The following is an 8096-nucleotide window of genomic DNA, read 5'->3' as shown; positions in this document are numbered from 1 at the left end:
GAGGCTAAAATTCCGCCAATACTTGCCCAGTAATTTTAAATATGATTTTTATTGAAAAGAAGAGAGCATTTACAATATAATTTAAAAAAAAGACAATTACAAACAGAAGAAGAATCGGCATAAGTCCAATCAGCAAAATAGCAATTGCAAGCTGGAACTTCGGGCTGCAACCCAAATACATGGATGACACGAACATGACCAAACTTACAAAAACCAAAGGGCCAGATACACAGACGCTACAAAGACACCAATTCTACGAGAAGACAGAAAAGAAATGAAAAAGGGGTACACAACCAGAAGGGAACAGGAAAGAAACAAGAAAAAGAGGAATAGGGGAGACGGAAATAGGAACAGAGAAGAACAAGAAAACCAAACAATGACATAAACAACATAACCGTATACCTGAGTACAGTACCAGAAAAATATAAAACACATCCGAAAAATAGAACAAAATAAAATAAGATAAAATGAAGCCACCTGGGATAACAACCTAGTAGGGGATTAGTAATCAAGGGGTCCCCATGGGGGCGGCCTGAGGCCGAGGAGAAAGAGCACCCTTATTAGACTCCACATACGAAATCCAGGGAGACCACTGTGAACGAAACTTGGCGTAAGTATGATTTTTGTTAGACAACAAACGCTCCAAGGTGCATGCCAAGTTCACATGGTGAAATAGTTCAGCTAAGGTCAAACAAAGAGCGGACTTCCACTGACGAGCAATCATGGCCCGAGCTGCGAGCACAATCTGTCCCAGAACAACCTGCATATCCGAGGGAAAACTACCAATATCTAAGAAACAAAGGGCGAGACCAGGAGAAGGACTGATGACAAAACCAGCTATAGCGGACATGAAATGAAATACCGCTATCCAGAAGGTTTGTACCGGTGGGCAGTCCCACCACAAATGTAAGAATGAACCTACTTGGCCGCATCCCCTCCAGCAGAGTCTGGAGCAAGAAGGATCAATATGCGCCAGCTGGGTCGGAGTCCTATACCACCGTAGCATAATTTTCAAAGCTGTTTCCCAATGTGCTGCCCCCTTAGATACACGCTTAACAAACCCAGCTGCCGTATACCAGTCAGACAGAGGGATGGTTCTGGCAAGATCCGCCTCCCAACGGAGCAGGTGAAGAGGCTTGACCCGCTCCGGGGGGACAGAGAAAAAGCTATAAAACACAGATAACCCACCTCTAACGGGCGAGGACCTATTCCACAGTTTTAAGGCTAGCCTGGGAAAGGTCAATCTAGAGGGCTCGTAGGATTGAAAAAAATGACGCAACTGCAAATATTTAAAGAAATCCGTTTTAGGGAGCTGGAACTCTTCCTGTAACATGGAGAACGACTTAAACCCGTCATCTGTATATAGCTGTGCCACTCTATAGAGACCCCTAGAGACCCAGCCCCGGAGACGCAGCTGGGGAAGAAAAGAGGTTAAAGTAAGTAAGCGGGCACGGTATGGCATTAAAATGTATAAGCTATGTGAGAGCAGTTCAGGATACACTTATAAATTTAGGGTGTATGAAGGAAGGGACACAAGGATTGAGCCCCCAGACTGCCCCCCAATCCTAGGAGTTAGTGGGAAAATTGTGTGGGATTTGATGCACCCACTGCTGGACAAGGGTTATCACCTCTATGTGGATAACTTTTACACCAGCATCCCACTCTTTAGGTCCCTGAGTTCTAGAGGAACTGCAGCTTGTGGGACTGTGCGCAGAAATCAAAGAGGCCTCCCTAGGGCACATATTGAGCAGCGCCTCAGAAAGGGTGAGAGTAGTGCCGTCTGCAATGAGAATATGCTGCTGGTCAAGTATAGGGACAAGAGGGATGTCCTTGTACTGACCACAGCTAATGGCAGCGGCAGCACCTCTGTCCCTCTGCGTGGCACCAGTACCACTGTCTCCAAGCCAGACTGCATCCTGGCATACAATAAGTACATGGGAGGGGTTGATCTATCTGATCAAGTCCTAAAGCCCTACAGTGCCATACGAAAAACAAGAGTGTGGTACAAAAAGCTGGTCGTGCACATGGTTCAGATGGCATTGTATAACTCTTACGTGCTATCACGATGTGCAGGCCACACAGGAACTTTCCTTGAGTTTCAGGAGGCAATTATCAAGTCCCTGATATTTGGGGACCTAGAAGTGCCAGGCCCCAGTACTTCTGAAACTCAAGGTTCCCGTATAGTACCAGGGCAACATTTTCCCGGTGAAGTCCCCCAAACTGCTAAAAAAGGGAAAACTCAGAAAAGATGCAGAGTGTGTTACAAAAGAGGAATAAGGAGAGACACCATTTATCAGTGTGACACCTGCCCTGATAAACCTGGCCTGTGCATGAAGGAGTGCTTTAGATTGTACCACACTTCCATGGAATATTAATTTTAGAATTTATTTTCCATGGAATATCGCCTCCTTATACCATCACGTACTCTGCACACAATTACTTTCATCCGGTTATGCAGTAATTTCTGGATAATAAATTATTGCCATACAAGCTGCATCCAAATGTTTGCTATACTTCTTGGTAAATTTTTTAAGAGGTGTAATTTAACACTAACGTCACTGAAGTCAAGGGGTCTAGTTTCCAAAATGGGGTCACATTTTGGGGGTTTCCACTGTTTTGGCACTTCAAGGCCTCTACAAATGTGACATGGTAACTAAAACCAATTTCAGCCAAATCTACCCTCCAACTATTGTTCTATCCCACTGTGTGACCATACATCACTTTACGTCCACATGTGGGGCATTTCTGTAGTTGGGTGAAAATGCTTGACAATTTGTGGGGTGCATTTTCTCTTTTAACCCCTTGTGGAAATGCATAATTTGGGGTTAAAGCTACATTTTATAGCAAAAAATGTCACTTTTCCTTTTGTTGGGCCAATTCTGTTACACTCCTGTAGGGTCAAAGTGCTCACTATACCCCTTGATAAATTCCTTGAGGGGTCTAGTTTCCAAAATGGGGTCACATTTTGGGGGTTTCCACTGTTTTGGCACCTTGGGGGCTCTGCAAAAGGAACATGGTGCCTGCAATCTATTTTAGCAAAATCTGGCCTACAAAATCCAATTAGCGCTCCATCCGTTCTGAGAGCGACCGTGTGCCCGAACATTAGGGTACCAGCACATATGGGGTATTGCCGTGTTCGGGAGAAATTGCGTAACAAAATGTGGGGTGCAATTTCTCCTTTAACCCCTCGTGAAGATGAAAAATTTGGGGCTACAGTGACATTTTATTATAAAAAAAGTAATTTTTCATTTTCACTTCTCAATGGTAAAAAAAATCTGTGAAGCACCTGTAGGGTTCAAGTGCTCACTATACCCCTTGATAAATTCCTTGAGGGGTCTAGTTTCCAAAATGGGGTCATTTTGGGGGGGTTTCTACTGCTCTGGCACTTCAGGGGCTCTCCAAATGCAACATGGTGCCTTGTACAAACTCAAGCTAAATTTGCCCTCCAAAATCCCAATAGCGCTCCTTCCGCTCTGGACCTTACAGCGTGCCCATAGATCACTTTACATCCACATGTGGGGCATTCCTGTTTTTGGGAGAAAATGCTTGACAACTTGTGGGGTGCATTTTCTCTTTTAACCCCTTGTGGAAATGCATAATTTGGGGTTAAAGCTACATTTTATAGCAAAAAATGTCACTTTTCCTTTTGTTGGGCCAATTCTGTTACACTCCTGTAGGGTCAAAGTGCTCACTATACCCCTTGATAAATTCCTTGAGGGGTCTAGTTTCCAAAATGGGGTCACATTTTGGGGGTTTCCACTGTTTTGGCACCTTGGGGGCTCTGCAAAAGGAACATGGTGCCTGCAATCTATTTTAGCAAAATCTGGCATACAAACTCCAATTAGCGCTCCATCCGTTCTGAGAGCGACCGTGTGCCCGTACTTATGGGGGTTTTTACAAGAGAGGCCTCTCAAGTTCCCTTCAAAACTGAACTGGTCCCTTGAATAATGTGTTTTGGAAATTTTCTTGAAAATTTGGAAAATCACTGCTTGACTTGTAAGCCTTATAATATCTGAAAAAAATGAAAGGGTGATTAAAATTTGACTTCTACATAAATCAGAGACATGGTTAATTATATTTATCAAAAAATTTGGGTAGTATGGCTTTCCATTTGAAAGGCTTGCAATTTAAAAGTTTGAAAACTGCACTTTTTTCCAAATTTTCATCAAATTTCCTATTTTTTCATAATCAAAGGCAAAAAATATCAACAAAAATTTTCTACTGACATGAAGTACAATATGTCACAAAAAAAACAATCTCAGAATCACTTGTGTAAGTTAAAGCGTCTCAAAGCTATTGCCATTTAAAGTGACACATGTCAGTTTTGAAAAAAAGAGGCCTGGTCCTTAAGTCACTTTTGGGCTGTGTCTCTAAGGGGTTAAAGACCAAACAATTTGGAATCTTAAGGTCAAACCTGGCTTGGAACGAATCGGTTCTTCCATCTCTCTACCAAAGTAGTTTATAACCATACTATCTGGGAGCACTAGCCTCATTTTTAAAAATAAACTAATGACATCAAAAGACTGTGCATGATTTGCCCTAAATTCCACATCATTTGTCAAAGTCTCTGTTCTTTCTAACCTAGAAAAAAAAATTAAACTCAATTAAATAATTACCCAGTTTCTCTAGTGACTCATGATCACTCATCTCTGGGCATAACCTACATGTAGAATCCTTGCTAGGATTACATGCTTTTCTGAGCAGATTCCAAATGGTCCACCAACCTTGGTCATCCAGTAAGCCGCCAGACCTATCTCTGTTAAATTCAGCCTGCCTTGGTCCATCATACCAAGCTGTTGGTTCTAGACAGACGTTCGGTGAAGTGGTTGCAGGACACAGGAGGTCGTAATAGATCTACTATGTAGAGGTTTTCCATCAGCAGAATAAGGGTAAGTTCACACAGGGTTTTTTGGATCGGAACCTGAGGCGGCCTCTTCCTCAGGTTTCCGAACCAAAAACCGGGTAGCCGTGAATGAAAGCCAGTGCACTGCATCGGCATCCAGCCGCCCACTCTGTTCCAGATTAGGCCCAATGCATAGGCCTAGTCCAGGTGAGGGAGTGTCCTCAGGCCGAATTGTGAGGCGACTCGGCCTGAAGAATGAGCATCTTGCTTCTTTTTTCTGGTAGCCGGAAGAAACGGCTCCCGGAAAAAAGACCTGAGCAAACCCCATTGATTTCAATGCGAGCCATCTTTTTGGTTAGGTTTTTGAGGCCGTATCTGCCTCCGTGTGAACTTACCCTAAGACTGTTATTGTCACTGTTTAATGCCCCAATTACCCATGCCTTACTTAATGTTCTGTTCCTGCTCAAGGCAACAGCTGGATCCTTTGGGCTACAACCTTATGAGACCAGTGAATCTCCAGATACTTTATATGAGTTGTACTTGAACCTGTCAGAACAGAGAACATTTGTCAAAGGGAAACATACTCCAGGCTGCAAGTGAAACATATAGACGCAGGTGCGTAGCTAGATGTGGTGGACTCATAGCAGTCATTACTAGGCCTTGGGACAGTATAGACCAAGGGTCTTGGGCAGTACCTCCGCACCCTCTGGCTCGAACACACGACACAGCCAAATAAACTTTGTCTAAATGTACCTTTTTATTAACAGAAAAGCACAGCACGACGCATTTTGGGCTACAACCAGCCCTTTCTCTAGTGCAACCAACTACAAGAACATATAAATAAAAGGACACATCACAATCGAAAACCCCCAAAAAAATCTTTTTGTCAAGTTAAAAAAAAAAACATTATTACAGAAATCATAAAATGACAGCGGTAATCACGAAAATCAAAAAGTCTTATACCGCTAGAAGTTTACATAAAATACCCAAATTAATGAATATGACTTTGTACCGGAGAAAAATTAAAGGAACGGGGGATTGGAAAAAACTCCCATAGATGTAATACAATAATAGCCACAAAACTCCTCCCATATAACCTACTGTGTAATAAAGGTGGGAGGGAGAACAGTGAGCCCCAGGGAGGTGAGTTTCACCCAAATTTGTTTGCTCTATTACACTGACCCATTCAATATGTAAAAGGATGGGAGAGACAACAGAAGCCACATTTTCAATAAAAATGTTAGTCTCTGTCACATGATAAATTATAAACCATGTCACAAGATAAATTGGAGACCTCCCCCAAGGGAATTTCTAGTATTCGGAGACCCAAAAAAATAGCACAGTTTTGGCTCAAGCTGAATTTCGATCCCAAATAACCCACATTCCAGTATTCTGTTTACCTGAGTCTGTCGGGCCGGATGCATGTGGAGTGGTTGCCACAGTTCCTACGGCATCCGTGTCTCCAGAGTGTGCCTGCGCAGCAGAGGGAGCTCGGGCATGCGCTCTCTAGTTGTTCTGTGCATGTTCCACTCATGCGTGGCAGCCAACCCAGCCAGTGCCGGCAAGAGCACACACGGCCGCACAAGCAGGTTGGGTGCGCATGCGCAGTTGTACCCCTTGCGCTCACACATCGATTCGGAGCTCCAATGTCCCAAAACAAGCAGCTAGAGGACATTGAGCTTTCATTTGGAGCAAAGTAGCCCAACTGAGGTCCCCATACATGAGGCCCCAGAGGGCAGACTGTAAATAAATTACAAATATAGCCCCATATCCCAGAGTAGTAGCTTCGTGAATGTATCATGGCTAGGTAAAATAAACAATTATTTGATACTACCTATTGCATGTAAAAGATACTAAAAAAAATACACAATTAGCCATTATAAATGCTCAGAATATATAGACAAATATAATAAATAAATAAATCCATAAATAAATATCTTAAAATATATTATGCAGAGAACTTCCACTCCCAAAAGCAATAATGATGGCTCACACCCCATATAATTATACCAGCAATGTTCTGATTATAGACCAATATTATCACACCTCATACACGCATTGATGAAGATAGACATCGGACCGCATGTATTATTTTGTATGTTATTCTAAAAAAATGTAAATGATGAAAAGTGAGTTATAACTGTTGTTTTGTAACGTCCTCAGACGCCATGTTCAGGCCTGCTGGGTGTAGGGTGTTGAGCCGGAATATTCAGTACATCTCACGTCTGTTTAATATAACTATTCTATGTGGAACTTTAGGTGTGACTCTAAACCCTGAAAAACTTTTATGGTGATAAATCATGGCATGGCGTGAAAGGCTATGCTTAGCAAATCCATTGGCCACATTCGAGCGATGCTTCCCAATGCGTTCTCTAAGGGGTCTGATGGTGCGGCTCACAAGGGCACTCCAGCACGTAGACCACCCACGATGCAGAACAGTCTAAATGAAATTGTATATCGAAGACTTCATGGGTTGTGAAACCAGATACATAAGTGACTTGATGGCCAATGGATTCGCAGCATCTACATCTTTTGTGTCCACACCGGAAACTATCAAAGCCAGTATTGGCAGAGGTAATTGTTTTGTCAACCGGGGATTTGAGTCTACTTGGTGCTAGGAAATTCTTTAAAGATCTCGCTCTCCTGAAAGTAACTCCTGGTCTAGCAGTCAGAGTTCTTCCCAGGAAGGGATCATTAAGCACCACGTGCCAATGCTTATCCTTACTGATTTTCATGATAACTGCTGTAATTTTATGATTTCTTTGTAATAATGTTTTTTATTAGTTAGCTGTGGTGTGGGTGCGGCCCAGGAAGCTACTGGGAACACACGGTCATTGTTAGTTGTGTTGTCTAGTGGTGAAGTAACCACTAACACCAGTATTCATTTAGGCGGCTGCTTTGTTCTGCAGTGGCAGCTTCCCTGTGTAGCTAACAGGAGGGCATATCCCCTCAGAGTGCAGTTGTCTTTTCTAGAAACGCGGCTAAGACACTGCCAGAACCTAGGCCTTGTATATACTCCACAGACCTGTTGCCAAGGGAAATGCCGCCCTGAGGCAGAGGGAAAAAGCGTAAATCTGCAGAGGTCTCATTGTCCCCTGCCATCAGGTGCCAGCGAGGTTAAACACCCACAAAAAATAAGTGGGAAAAAAACTAACTCTATGCCTAGTAAAGGCACAATATCTGGGCAAGATAAAAGGACTAGACTTGTACACACCCCTAATTTGCCAAATCCTGTACCTAATGGCAAAGGTCC

The sequence above is a fragment of the Leptodactylus fuscus genome, chromosome 6 (assembly GCF_031893055.1).
Source record: "Leptodactylus fuscus isolate aLepFus1 chromosome 6, aLepFus1.hap2, whole genome shotgun sequence".
NCBI classification, from domain to species: Eukaryota; Metazoa; Chordata; class Amphibia; order Anura; family Leptodactylidae; genus Leptodactylus; species Leptodactylus fuscus.
This window is presented reverse-complemented; position numbering follows the sequence as displayed.